The sequence below is a fragment of the Pinus tabuliformis genome, chromosome X (genome assembly GCF_031772625.1).
Source record: "Pinus tabuliformis cultivar Carrire ecotype Pingquan chromosome X, CPIR1, whole genome shotgun sequence".
NCBI lineage: Eukaryota > Viridiplantae > Streptophyta > Pinopsida > Pinales > Pinaceae > Pinus > Pinus tabuliformis.
In genome coordinates, this window is record NC_142308.1 from 149,383,008 (window position 1) to 149,399,504 (window position 16,497).

A 16,497-nucleotide genomic window follows, 5' to 3' on the forward strand; every position below is an offset into this window, starting at 1 on the left:
TGGATGATGAAGTACAAGGGAGCCTCGATTCATTTTCCCAAGATGATGAGGGCCAATGTGGTTGAGTTGCAAGAATGTATCCAGAGTCAGATCTGGAACTATGAGGACCTACCATAACTCATCACTCGCATATAGGCTTCCCATGCACAGTATTTAAGAGCATGGAGGTTGTGGTGCACACACATGAAATTCCATCACTTGGGACTCTCACCCAAGCGAAGACGAAGAAGCAGGTCCAACAGGAGCTTGACTCGTACTTCGATGAGTTGATGTGCATCGACCCAAGTCCAGACTTGCCTATCAATGTAGACATCATGCACAAGTATGTTATTGGTCTAGCCACATTAAGGACAATGGTGCACATTATTTGAGATGAGTTGGATAGAGGAGCTCGAGCAACGTACCCAGATGCCATAAAGGCAAGGTTCAGGTTCCAGATGGATGTCATGGTGGAACACATAGACACTATCAAAGACTACCAATATTGGCACCAATATGTTACTCTTGATCAGCATGATGATGTCAAGCAATTGGACTTCTATAGTTGTCTAAGTCAGAGTGGTGTCTAGTTTGGCTTGTTCAAGCTATTGTTCACATAGGTACATGTGCATTGTAATGTTGAGTCATGTCAAGTGTAAGTCAAGTGTTGAGAGTGAATGTAATAGTCATAGAGTAGGTGAAGAATCATGAGGGTGGTTGAACAATCACAAAGGGGAATGTTAAGGGTCACCCCACCCTTTTCTATAAATAGTCCATCATAACTCATTGTATGGGCTTTTGGTCAGCCAAGCTTCTACTAAGACTATCTTGAAGAAGGCTTGGACAATATTGTAACATGCCTTGGCTTCTCCACTCTACGAAGCTAATACATATCTTTGGAGGAGTAGACAGATGTGGCTGTAACGTTCCACTGTTGGGGCTAGTAGGTTTACATGGTGTATTGTATGATTGTGACTTACACTTCTTTAATAATAAGAGCCAACACATATTCATGCATATGTTGTTATTGTAGTTGGACTATTCGATTACCTTAATGATATATGTTGTTTAACTTATCTACTTGTATATGAATTGATTTGTATGAAATTATATGAATCTTGTTGTTAATGTGTTTCATATGTTTTTAATGTTGTCACCATCCGTGTCAACTTCTCTGTTGGACATCAGATAGACCTTTCTCATGTACCATGCTATATCAACCATCAAACTTGTCTCGAACTGATCTGTGAGTGTTGTTTGTGTTATCTTACCTTGTTGTTGTGACTGCCACATCCAAGTGGACTGCTCCACCGAAGCTATGAATGTCCTTTGTGTGGTGTGTTCCTAGCCGATTTGGGACTGATCCCTTTCAACCTGGAACTCACCTTCACCTTACTCTCCCTTCGAAGTGTTGGAACCTCTCATACACATTCCTTGACTCTTGCATCATTCACTCCCTTACTACTGACAGAGTTATCTTAGTTGCCTTTGTGCGACATTGCGGTCAAGGCATTACCTTACGACCCACTGTCGGGACTCCTACACCAAACAGTCTAAGGTCTAATTGGGACTTCTTACATGGGAGATCCCCTTGACATGTTGGCGGGTCCAACACCATCAACAGTTACACTGCCCTTGAATCTTCACCTCAACTGGGTAACTCAAATTCTTTTCATGCACTAGCTTATTTGGGATGATTGATCAGTTAATTAGATGATCACGGAGTTTGACTAAAGTCCCATTACACAACTGACCTTCCACTAGCTCCTCCAACAGTTGAAAGAATTGATCTAATGGATGAGTGTCTTACTACAGTAGAAAAAGTCTCCTCATATTCAATTCCCTCAACTTGAGAGTACCCCTTGGCCACAAATATAGCCTTATACTTCTCTATGATTCTATCTGCTACATGCCTTACCTTGAAGATCCATCTCAAACCCATACAAAATGTATCTATTAATATTGGGATCACTTCCCAAACATTTTTATCTATAATGGATTCTTATTCCTCCACCGTTGCATCAACCCATATAGATTTCTATAATGCTTCCTTGAAACATGATGGCTCAGTCTCTACAAGCTCAGTCATTAGAGACATGTAGCTAATGTACTGATTAGGTGACCTTCTCTTCCTATGAAAATTTGAAGGAGCACCCACATTCTCCCTCACATCGTGCGAAAGTATTTCAACTTCCTTGGTTCTTTTTCTTCTTTCTCGAGATGGTTTTGATTGAGTGTTTGTGTCCATTCTCTGCTCCTCAATTTGTGGTTTCTCCACAACTTCCTGAGGTTCCTCCTTTGGAGATAAAATCTCATATTCTTATGGGATCTGAATCTCTCTCAGGAGAGAATTGCATCACTTTCTCCTCATCAAATTTTACATCCCTTCACACAACTACCATTTTTAGGAATGACAAATACACATGGTATTTGTGAGGGGTTTCTGTGTAACCCACAAATACCCCCAACTCTATTGTCGGCTTAGGTTTCTTCCTTTATTCTTTGGATACATGGAAATAAATAGAGGCTCCCAAAATCTTGAAGTGTGACACATCCAACTTCCTGCCTAAGAAAGCCTCCTCTGGTGTAATCATGCCCAGAATCCGATGATGGCTCCAGTTCTACAAATAAACTATTGTGTTGCATGCTTCAGGCCACAAATGCAAAGGTAGGCCTTGGTCATGTAACATCACCCTTGCTTCTCCCATAATTCTATGGTTCTTTCTCTCAACTACCCCATTTTGTTATGGGTTGTGGGGTTGTAATAGCCCTGGGTTAAAATTTCATATAATAAAGTTAATAAAGGAAAAATAAGACCAAGGTCATGGGACACATATTCCAAATCTAATGTTGAGAAAAACATCCTTGTGGGCATCACTTGTTGTGTATTATAGCTAAGGGGAAATTGGAAAAGTAAATGACAAAGGCTTTGAAAAGGAAAAAAGGAATTATTGGTATTTTATTTATGAAAATAAAGAAAAATAGGAGAAAAGGGAGGTGAAAGGTCACAAGTTTCATGTGAGGAGTAAAAGGAAAGAAAATAATGGAAATTGAAGAAAATAGAAGCCTCAATGATAAAAGGCTTATCAGGATCAGTTCACAACCTTTTGTCAACATTTTGTTAGTTTAGTTTTGGAATTAGCCTCAGGTAGGAGAAGAGCACCAAGAGGAGAAGGAAATCAAGCAAGTAAAGGAAGGACACATAAAGTAAATTAAGGACAAGGAAAGAAAGGATTAAGCAAGTAATGGTTAGATAAATCAACTTCAATGGGAATGCTTGTAGGAAACTGGTTGCATGTATGATTTCCTAGCTGGTTTTCGCATGCATGGTATATGGATGTGTGTATTTGGTTTCTTTGTTGTCATTGGCATGGGTTTTGTAGGCTTTTGATAGTGGTTTCATCCTTGCCTTTCCATTTCCAGATAGTCATGGTGTGATTGGATTCATTCTTGGTTGAGATTTGGATTGCCAGAAGGTTTTGGATTCGGGTGAGGTGGTTTTAGGGAAATCTCAAGGGTTAAGGGTGGAGATGGTTTTCTCTGGGAATCCCTCAATAGGTGGGTGGAGACAAGAAAATTCCTTAAGTGATGGTGAAGGAATTTTGAGGCCTCTAATCCCAATTTGGTTTTGTGATCTCGAGACCAATTTAGGTGAGATCAGAGTAGTGTGAGGTGGAGGTGATTTAATCTCTAGATTCCCTTGGTTTTTTTATGGATTGGTTTATCCCATGAGATCCCACATTCATGCTTGGGATATGGCATGGGGGAGGTTGGCTGAAAGAAATATTTGTTTCAGCCTAATCTATGGTCAGGTGGTACGTGGAAGACCTTGAATTGGTTGTCTTTTCCATATGGTTAATAAGGGTTAACTTTTTCTTGTCTTTGATGAGTAATTATACTTGTTGTTATGTGGATTTAACATTTGTTCTATCACTATTATCTATTTGATTATATGTTGGTTATAATCATGGTTATATGACAGATCTAAGTATGGCTCTTGTCACATCTTAATTAATGAGTGTCTGATTAATGAATTCATGAGCTAATTGGTGTTATGAAAAATATTGTGAGAAGGTATTGATCCTTCTTGCTAAACCTCAGATAAGTTTCAGATCCCTATGTTTAGATATGCATTCATGACCTGTAGGTTTCATGTTTACCATGTGTTTGACAAAATGGATGTATTGGTTGGGAGTGGTCAGGTCAAGTCATTATTCAAGTTTTTGGTTTAGAAGCTTTGTTTCTATTATATTTATCATTTATGGAAGTTTCGTTGAGTTCTCAGCAGGGGACTGGGTCCTAGTCCTAAAAAAGTGGCTTGGAATTCAAGGTCGTTGGCACATAACTGATTGGAAAATTCCATAGTCACTGGGAAGCAGGATTATGGGAGTGGTTGGAGGCTTATAGACACTTGAAGACCTTGTAAAAGGAGAGAATGAGGCTCTAGGTCAGTGAAAGAGAGAATCAGCTCAAGGTTTGGACACCTGGAGGGGTTGGGTAGCTCCTGGAGGTTTTGTGACACTTGAAGGAAGTTAGTAAGGTCTTAAGTTGTCAACTGCATTTTCTTAAGGCCATATAGGAGGTTGAGTCTTATCATAGTGACCCTCAACTCATGTTTACCTGAGCAAACTAGTGAAAGTGGCTAAATGTGGCAGGAGGCGGTTATAGAGGTGTTGTCAACTCTCGTTGAATGTTGTCTTTCACAAAGAAAATTTTAAATTCATTCGACACATACTCACATCCAATATCGCTCCTGAGAGACTTCAACTTATTTCCAATTTATTTCTCAACTAGTGCCTTGAATTCTTCGAACTTGGAGAATGTCTTGTATTTCTTCCACATGAAGAAGATCCAACACTTTTGTGATAATTCATCAATAAAAATGACAAAATATTTGTGTCTAGAAGTGGAGGCTATCGAGAAAGGTCCAAAAACATTAGAGTCGATACTTTCTAGGTTTGCATGTGCTTTTTTGTCCTGCTCATGGAATTTGGATTTTTTGTACTTCCCAAAAGTACATCCTTTGCATACAACTTGTTGCTCAAGTGCTCCTCTGGGGAGGCCTATGGTTATTTGCTACATAATATTCAGGACACCCTAATGCAAATAGCTAAGTGTTTTGTGCCAAAGTTCATGACATCACAACCTTGAATTTTCTTTGCCTGTGTGCTTAATGCAACACAATATTGTACTTCTAGCTTATATAGATTCTTTCACACGAACCCCGATCTCCTTCACCTATCTAGTGGTTATGTGTCTCAGGAATTCCTTTATTTTTCTGAAGATCACATCATAACCACGATCTTCCAAAACTGTAATAGAGATAAGATTTTCATTTAGGCCCAGAATGAACATGACATCCTTGAGCCTGAGAGGGGATCTTGTCTCCCTCTAAAAGGTGACTGTACCAATCCCATTCATGTTGTACCTTCCATCGTCCCCCATCTCGATGTGCATATGAAAATAATTCTCCTCCAGGCCAATGAAAAAATCTCTACACCATGTCATGTGGAACGATGCACCTGAGTCGAAGTACCACACGCTCATCATCACTGTGTTGGCCATGCACGTGATAAGGGTAAAGTCAAGCTTAAACTTTGAAGCTAAGGCTTCACTTGCTAGTCCTCTTGAGGTCTTCTTTCTTGCATTTTAATATGGAAACTTTGTGGCATAGTGCCCAAATTCATGACAATGGAAGGATTTAATTTTGAAAAATATTTCTTCTTGCCCCCTTGGCTAGATTTTGCTTTCGATTAAGATTTATTCCCTTTTCCCTTCTCTCCCTTTCCAACCAATGCAAATTTTTCTTCATCCTTTCCCTTGGATGAAGTCCCATCTCTAGTATTTTCTGCCTTATTTCCTCCTGTACCAAATCAAAACATAAGCATTTCCAATTCGGTAGTTTCTCCCTCCTGTTCATTGAATCTTCATAGCTATGCCAACTCTTCGGAAGGCCTAGAAGGTCTAGGTTTACCAATTCCTATCCTGCAACATTAACTCCAACCCCACTAAGTTTATCATGACATTATGTGAACCTTCTCAAATACTTCGGAATAGTGTCATTCTTCTACATCTTGATACTTAGAAGTTTATCCTTGAGTTCTAGCTTCCCGTGGTCATTAATATTCTTGAACAATTATGTCAATGATTTCCACCTTGCGAATGAAGTTTCGTTTCCATATATATTTGAGTAAATTTGATCTTGTACTCCCTCCAAGATTATTCTCCTCACCTTGGCTACATCTTCTTCCACCGAGCAAGGTTCTGAGTATCAGATGCTTGTGGTTTTGCAACATTTGTCTTGATGTATTCTAGCAAGCCATTGTCATCCAATATTGCATCCATGCGATCTTTCCATGAAATGAAATTATAGGTTCCTTCCAAGGCATACTCTAGCCTCAACCCATTGAAGGTCATCTTCTTAACTCTGAAGAGATCCTACTACACTAAACTCCAAAATTCAAACCTCCTAAGAAATAACTTCAATTTTTTTTCCCTAGTGTGAATCGTGCTCTGATACCATTTAGAAATTATGTTGTATATTTGAAACTTCTCATAAAGTTTTTATCAAAATCATAAGATATAAACCTACTCTACTACTTTGTGGAAGTTAATTCACAATTTAGAATAAAAATTTCAGACATGTAATAAGAAATAACACACATGCACATAACATTTTTCTGGGGAAAGAAATCTGCTAAAGACCTCAATTCCTACTTGCATTAATATGATTAATAGAGATGTATTAAGATTTCTTTGCTCAACTAAGAAAAAGCTGCAAGTGAATAACCTACATCTCCGCTCACTAAGAAGATCTGACCCAAACTTAGTCAATTTCTGTCTCTTCTTGAGCCCCTATTTCCTTCCGCAATTCCTTGATAAATTAGGCCCCTATTATTTAGGAATTTCTTCAAAATCGATTGCGCAATTCCTCAGGTTGATCATCAGATTGCATGCAAAACCTGTACACTCCAGAATAGTCTACAACTGATGTTACACTACCTTGGAATTTCCACCTCAATTTGGTAAATCAAATTCTCTACATGCCCTAGCTATTTTGGGTTAATTAATTCGTTAACTAGATGATCAATGAGCTTAAATGAAGTCCCACTGCAAAACTAACCTTCCACTATTTCCTCCAACAATTGGAACTAGTTTAACTGAAAGCAACTTGATATAACTGACTTTGGTTGCTACAAATTGGCAACCAAATATGCTTACCTAAACTCTAACTCCTCCAACTCAAATTTATTGAGTAAACTGGGTGACATAATCCATGTCACACAAGTTAACTACATCCAATTTTCCTGTTGATGTGGAAATTCAATTTTTCTCAATTTAATCAAGGAAAACTCAAATTAAGAATTTCTTCCTGCTTTTTTCAACACAACTCTACTAGGATATGAAAGATGAGAAACTTTTTCACGAAGGAAAGTGACTGGATAGGAGCCAAATTAAGTTGAAGTTTCCCCATCTGATGGGGGCACTCAATGCAATGGAGGATATTGTTTCATAAAAGGGGCGGGGGGAAGGATTATGAAGGTGTATATCGGTGTCCATCCACCTACTCATTGAATCAAAGGAAAGTTCTATGTTTTGGTAGTTTTTCTATAATTTGTTGGGTCCTCTTTTCGCTGTGACAAACACCCTCCAAAATTTAGACTACACTTGAATTTTGGAGCTATTTTGGATCTCATGATCATTCATTCCATAGTCACTTTATAGCCGATTGGTGTTTTTTTAAGTATTCTATCATTCTTCTCAATTTTTAAGTGTCAAAGGCACATGATCACACATGCTCTGTCTGCAACAAGTTCATCAACACACTCTTTTATGTAATCATGAACAGGCATAACAACAAGTCCATAAAGACAGTGCCTGTGCAATTTTCAACCTATGTCGACAGTCAATGCACATTCTCTTTCACATTATCACACTTTTGGTTGTGATGTTCTTCTATTTCAGTGAGTCTTTCCAACAGTCACTTTTGTACACCTTTTCTTTTGCAAGTGTCACTTTCATTTTTATGGCTGCCACTTTTTCTTATTTTCGCTTTAATAAGTGTTTTTTTAATGCTATCTTCATTCTGTCATGTGTCATTTTCAATCTCATTCGCATTTTGCAAGTGTCATTTGCACTTTCCTCTTACTGTCGCAAGTGTCATATTTTGGGCATGGAGAGTGTCATGCATCACACATATGTAGTTTTAGTTTGTTTCAAGGGGTAAACTTGGTGCTAATGAGTAACTATTATCATGTATACATGTATTACACTCATTACCAAAGTTTCAAGCACTACCGTACAAGTGTCGTCACTGTCGTCAGAAAGTGTACCTTTAGTGTTGCACTTGAGGAAAGTTGTCACAATGTCGTCGCATTGAGGGAAGTATGTTGTTCATGTGTTATGAGTGATCAATGTTATGTCATCAACTATTCTAAGTGTGTGATCATGCTCAAGTTTTTTCCTTGTTCACGTTGGCCTTACTGATCTCACACTTAGCCAAATATGGAAAAGTGCATTCCCAAGCAATCTGATCTCACTTAGTCTTCTTGAACTGTGCATTACGTAGTCTCGATCCTCAAGCCCAAACCTTGCCTCTTTGAAATAAAAATGTGCAGTCCCTACTTCCAGAATTGTGCACTATGTATTCTAAGTCCTCTGTCTTGAACCTTGAGCTCCAAAACTATGCATTCTTTACCTTCTAGTCAGCCTCTTCTATGCAGTACATAGTCTCAAGAATCAAGCCTCTAGCTTGAGCTCTTGAACTACGCAACTATGGAAGCCCTAGGCCTCTATCCCTTTGAAATTGTGTAGTGGGAAAAATCAACCCTCAAGACTCTAGCCTAGCACCTTGATCCCCTCAACTGCGCAGTTGTCTTGCCCTGGCTATCTTGAACTGCACATTACGTAGTCTCAAGACTCAATCTTGGCCCCTTAACTCCTGAGCCATGCAATCCATGAGCTAGTTTCTCAGCCTATCACTCGGTTCCATCTTAGTAGTGGTTTTCATGAAGCATGTTAGACTTCAGGTTTATCAGAATGATGTTGTCTTGTCATGAGTGGATTTCAGTTGCAGTATTATATAATGTTGTGACAAGATGATGATGGAGGAGATGGAGAAGGAGAACTTGCCAGAAGACACCTTTGTAGCTGCAAATAGAAGTTGACAATCAGTTCAAGCAAAGGGACACTATATTGCGGCAGAAACTGGAGATGAATGTCAAATTGAAGAATCCCTACTTTCAAGCCTTATGGAGGAGGAAGGAGAAGAACATGAACCATCTTTCAGGAAGATAGAAAGATAGCAACAACAAGAATGGCTTGACACTGCCATATTATCATGTAGTCTGTGTCATCAACGTCATGTCAATATGTATATGAGTCATCGTTTTCCACATCATTTGTGGAATATGTAATTTCAATGTATGAGAAATGTAATTTAAAGTGAAAGTCCAAGAGTCATCTATAGAATGTGAAAAGTCATGAAGGAGTCAAAAGGTCATAGAGAAGTCAAACATTCATGGGGCTTGTCCAAGAGTCACAAAGGTGAATGGCCACCCCATTTTTTATATAAACACCCTCATATCTCATGCAAAGTAATTTGCACCGTGCCTCCTCCTACTAGGCATTAGAGAGGAAGATAGTTCTTTTAGAGGAGCAAGTGGTTGCTCTATTTCTCCACTATTGGAGCTAGTGATGTTCACTGTAATGATGTATCTTGGAACTTTTTTTTTTTAATTTCGAAGCTCCTTGAGCTAGCACACTTTCATGTGTATTTCATAAATATTGTAAGATTATTCTTTGAATGTTTGCAATGTATGTTGTTTTCATCTGTACTAAGGAAATTAAACTAGTTTGGTGGCTTTGGTACTTATCTTGCTGAAGGTGTGTTGTATGTGTTTTAACAATCATTACTTCCATGTGAACTATTTCACTGGTTGATCAACAATTCATTCATATGTATATTCTCATGTTTCTTTACTAGATTAGTGCTATTTTTGTTCTTTTAAAGGCTCACTTTTCTCTCCCTTTTGGTAGAAGAACCTTGATACATTATGCAGCTGAAAATTCCATAAGGCATTCCCACTTGTTCACTCAAAAGTACATTTTCATTACTCTCTTTTGCTAACCATTGTATCCAAGGAAAATATATAAGAACATATGACAGTTGGGTCTTATTTCTGAAAGGGCTCCCACACGAAATGGTGCAAAGTATGATTGGAACTTTTCATCAGGGAGACCTCTTGGTTGACGGATTTCTAGCACCGTCAACAAATGGTGCTAGAAGGAGGGCGAGATGAAAAGCTATGCTCATTAAGTCTTTTTTGAATCTCTTATTTTAAATGGCTCATCCCTAAATCATAATCCTGGAATGTTTCTCTAACCTATCCCCTAGTAAAATTTTCATCTCCATGGAACAACTTGATGACTTGTCCCAATTTAAGTTTGATAGTGAGGGTGATACATCTATTACCAAGCATGCATCCCTTTTTCTTAAGTTCTATGAACAATATGAAATTGACTGTGAAGATGTGGCTTGTATTCTTTTTTGCCTCACACTTGAAGGTTGAGTTAACCGATGGTGTCATACCCTACCAGCCACTTACATTCATTCTTTTGAACACCTCATCAAGGAGATTCATTTAGAATTTGATAATTATGATTACCGAGATGTCCTTAAAGGAATTAATCAACTAAGAATGAAATGTAATGAATCAATTGAGGATTTTTATAATCGATTCCTTCACCTTTGCTATGAATTTATCGTAGAAGACATGGGTTTGGATTGATTTAAACAAAAGTTTGAGCGTTTGGTTCATAACTCTTTTCATGGTGAATCTAGGCCCCTTGATGTTTTTGTTTCCCCAAATCTTGTAAATTATGAGACACCTCCAATTTCAAAGGAGGAGTCTACTATTCCTTTTGTTCCTTGTCCTCCTTCTTTTCTAGTAATGGTCGAGGTGCCTCTATGCATTAATACTGAAGTTGGGAAATTTGTAAATCAAATCGTCGATCCATCTCTTCAACCTTCATCCACCTCTCATGATTTAGATTTAGTGGAGGAAACCTTGGAATGGTTCATAGAGCCTAGGGTGAAGACTAATCCATCCATTCCTCAAGATGATAATAGAATTCTTAACATCAATTTTGAATCTGACTACAATGAAAGTATTAATTTTTCAAGGGACATCTATCATCCTCTATCATCTATATGCCTTAACTCTTTGTACCATGATCTGATTGATTAATCTTATCCACCAATTAGTTCTTCACACTCTCTTGATTTTCAAGTTGCTATTTCAAATTACGATCAAGTACAAGGTGGTAATATTACATAGGTAGAGGAGAAAAAAACTGAGGATTCTTCTGATCTTTCTTCTCTTTTTCAAACTCCCCCATGTCAAGATGATGCCCTTCCATTCTTGGATGGTTTTGAATATACTAATCTCAGTAATCAACCAAATGAATTCGATTTTCTTAATCAATCTATAATCTTGGGAAACCATTGTTCTAATATTCATGACTTCATTGACATATGCGATCATGAATGCCCATGTGAACCAATTTATATTCCAGTTCCTAGAGAAGATTTTGAATTGAAAGAATTAGATTTGGAATATCATCGTGCCAAAGAAGATGTTCTTATCGAAACTTCCTCTTCATCTCACTATCCCTTGTGCTCTACTATTTGTGATGCATCTACTTGCGATGAAGATACTCCATGCTCTTCTAGTTCTTCATCTCATGAGTTAACTTCTGAATTGACACAATGTTATTGTTAAATTTCTTAGAAGGTGTACCAAAAATAATTCAATTAAGTCACTAATGACAAGTGAACCTAACAAAAAGTTGATGGCTATTGGTGATTCAAATCTACAATAAAAATGGAAAACCTGCAGCAAAAGTATAGATGATCTTGAATAGAAAGCAACAATAAATATCCAATGAAATAACCCAAATGGAAAGACTTAAAATTGAATTAATTCTTTATTGAAAACACTTGGTGAAGGAGATTTACAAAAGGGTCTATAAGTCCCCCTCCGTGGGATGGGTTCTTTGATGTCCTTGATGCTTCAGAAAATGATCTTCTCTCTCAATATGTGAAAAACCCAGAAAAAATGTGGAGAACTTGAATGGGAGCTTGAAAGAAAAAAGATGATAATGGTGATGATGAATATGATCATGGTGAAGAATGAATGAAAAACCCTCCTATTTATAACAAAGTGTTGAGTTAATCTAAAAAATGGAGAATAAAAAATAATATTGACTAAATCAAGATCTAACCATTTGGAATACTTTATTATATTTATTGGAAAGGGAAAAGACATTTAAAATGGTTAAATATTTTTATTTAGAAATAATTAACAAATAAAATATTAATTATTTCATGAGAATTAAGAATGGTGTGAAATTGAAATAATTATTAAATAATGATTTAACAATTATTCCAATAATAGAAATAAGAAAAATTAAATAAATAGTGATTTATTTAATTATTCCTAAGGGATTTAGTCAAATGTGATAAGGAATAATTATTTAAATAATAATTTAATAATTTTCCTAGAGAAAATTAAATAAATAATGATTTACCTAATTATTCTCATGGGTTTTTTATTTAAATAAGAAAATAATTTAATAAAAGTAGTTTAATAATTATTTTCCATAGTGAAAGTGATTTTAATATGGTAAAATTAATCCTACATGGTGTATTTTGATTAAGCTAGCTAGAAATGACTAGGTGATCATTTTTTGGTGATAAAAAATTGCCCCCACACATGTGAGCGTTAGGGGAAAATTGTATGATCGAAATATGTTGTAGGTTACATTTCCATGAGACACAAAAAGGGGAGTCAAAGAGAGAGAGAAATAACTGAAGCAATACAAGGACGAAAAAATGGATGGGTAAGACCTACTAAACTAATAGAAGTATCCTTTTATGTGGTAGTACATGATATCAAATGAGGCATGGGAGGTATATCCATACCCACCGAGATAATTGCATACAAATGATAATGATGAGCCCAACAATGTGGGAATGATCTAAAAAGTAGATGATACATGATACACTGGCATCAATGGGCTAGAAAATAATACAATGGATCCTGTATATATAATGTGCCTGAAAAACATAGGTCAGGACTGAATACAATAACATTTGAGTACATGAGAAATAATGCCCTTCAAGATGACATGGTGAGGGGGATCACACAACCAAAGAAGCCCTGCTAGACAGGGAAGGTCTCTGAAGATCTGAATGGATTGTTTGAAGGAGACATGTGTGTTTTGGACACTGTAAGTAGCAAAAATCGAACCCATCACAACTACAAAACTGCATCTAAGGCTAGATCATCTGGGCATGTGGGGGGCTACCTGAAGGGCCACCCCCTCACAAGGTCTAGAACATGTCACACACACCTGAGAATCATTGGAACAATCTTCTGGAATCATTGAACCATCAAGTGTATGAATCTCAAACGTGAAATAAGGAGTTGATGTCAAGCACGCGAGAAACAACCAAGTCAAAGGGTGATAATGATTCCCTTTCCTTTATCTAAGGCACCGAACAAAGATGGAAGTTGGAACCAAGGTACACTGCCCTCTAGACCACTCATCTAGAATAAATGTGCTAAGGTCGATGGAAGGGGACCCGCCAAAGTTAAGGAAATAAGTGATCTGAATGGAAAATGACATCCAGCGAGTGTATTCATCCACCCATGGAATTTACCCATGGTATTGTAAGTGACATCCACCCATGGTATTCATACATCCATTGCATTTATCCACCCATGAAATTTACCATGGTATTGTAAGTGGCATCCACCCGTGGTATTCATTCACCCATGGTATTGTAAGTGACATCAACCCACGGTATTCATTCACCCATGGTATTTATGAACCCATGGAATTTACCTGTGGTATTGTAACAAAAAAAGGTTATAAGTAACAAGTCACATTTTGTAAAAGGATATATTGTCCACCACAATTTATACTTTACAATTATTATATGTTTTAATAAAAAAATATTTATGGTTTTATTTACTATGTATTCTCTCATTTTCTTTCTGCATCACGGTTTTTCAGATCTTGGGGGCCTCCCCCCTAGATCTAGATCAATGTTATAATGTTTTTGCATCAATATTCAACAAAATTTAGGCATGTGCTATGTCCTCCACAAAACACTTTCTTTGGCCAAGTGGGAAGAATTTTTTTTTTCATTTTTTTTGCAGGAAGTTTTTTGGGCAGTGCATTTGCAGATCAGATCTGAAACTTTTGGTGGAAAATTTACCAAAAAAAAATATATTTGTATTCCTTTTGAAAAGATATCTAAATTAAAAAAAATTGGTCGAAACAGAGTCTGGATGAGGGAGATATCGTTGATTTAAAATCAACTATGTTGCGTAAATTTTTCTAACGACAATTCGTGGAACGACAACTCTCCTACCATTTTTTGTAGTTTTTGTGTAGAATTTCAAAAAATGATTGTAGATATGAGCTACTCTTGAAAAATCACCCAATTTCAAAAAAACAAATTGGGCAAAATGGAGTTTGGATGAGGGAGATATCATTGGTTTAAAATCAACTATTTTTTTTCATAATTTTGCTGATGGCGGAACAATGGCAACGTGAATATGAGTTTCCAGAGTGTACAAATAGGGATTTCAAATACATGGCAAGATGCATCATGGTCATTTTTTTTCCAAAAATACGTTATAATAAATATTATGATTTATATTGACAAGTTATGTCCATTTTAAATCTGGAGCAACATTTAGAGTGGATTCCCTTGGAGATATGCCCTCCCACCCCACTTTAGTAGGTGATTGCTTCACATTCATCAGTTTCAGCATAGAAACATTTGGCTTGGGTTCTTTGGAGATGTTCCCTCCCACCCCAGGCAATGTAGGCACCCTTTACTTCATCAATAGTCAACATCATGGTTATGGGTCAACTGCATAAAATCCTTGTCGTCGAAGTCCAATTGCTAGGCCGCACACTATTAGTGTCACAATTGGTCACATGCATTATAGGGTATCTCTATCCTTAGATATTCTTTTGTTATGGTTATGGGTCATCTAAAATCCAACACTTTATCGAAGTCCATTTGCTAGGTTGCGCACTGTAAGTATCACAATTGGTCACAAGAATTACATGGTATCTCTATCCTCAAATCTTCGTTCATCATGGTTATGGGTCATGGGAGCTTCATTGACTGAACCTCTGACATAGCACGTTCATTCATGGCATACTAAAAGATAACCTTAATTTGACTACATATTGGAAAATACCTCTAAAAATCACATTATTTAACCCCCTACCAATATAAATCCAATACACCTTCCCAATTTATTAAACCCCTATTTTCACTAAATATTGTATGTATCCATTTTTTTATTCACATTTTTTATACTCTTTTATTTTTATATCCCTGGTATAGTGACATGATGCCTCTCTTATGACCCCACACGCATTCTATAATGCACCTTTCTTCTTTTGATATACATTGTAAATGCATATTAGTTTCACCTTTCTTCCTTTGATAGACATTGTAAATGCATATTAGTTCTCCCACAATGCAGTTACTTAACCCACACTCAAGCACATCTCACTACGATTTGTGGCATTTAATGGTCTAAGGCACAAAAATATCAACCATGTTTTAGGAAGATTGATTATGTGCATGTATATAAAAGAACATATAAATTGATCTATATGATGATGGAAAATCTATTGATGAATCTTTATGAATAGGTTTGCACCAAATAAGGTGTTCAAGCACAATCTAGACCCTCTAGATGCAATACAACTATCTACAACCAAGGTTGGGACCCCAAATCTCATATCAAGGGTGCAATCCCAACCTAGACATGCTTAGAAGAAGAGGATGGAAAAGTACCAACATGAGATATGGACTATCACTCATAGACTATGTAAAATGCAACAATGGATTGGAGATAACATAGAGGCATTAAATGAATGGACTAAAACTAGAACATAAGACAAAATTTTGGTTGTAGAGGTCATCTACTCCATTTGGCTAGCTCAAAACAATGGTGTATTACAAAATAAACCTCCAAACATCTACAATATTTTCTACATGTTGAAGGCAAGCATTACCTTATCATGTACCTCAATAAAGACAAGGCTTCCTTGCACTCTGATACCTTTGAAAAACAATTCTAAAGGTCACAATCAAGACAGACCCCACATTGGTGTATAGAGACCCCCTTACTTTTGGGACAAGGGACCCACCTCCATATATATACTCTACCCCCTATGGTTTTGAACATGTGACCTCTTAGGAGGAAACACATGCTCTTAAACATTATGCCCACTCAATCTTGATTAGCAGATTTCTCTTTAAGGTCCTCTTTTACATAATGAGTGATTACATTGGATCCACCATTGGAACTATCATCATATAGGAAATAGAAACGACCATGGAAACATATTAAGAACTAATATCACTTCCTTGAAATAGGATTGACCCTGGCATTTCTGTAATCAAAGAATCACTTG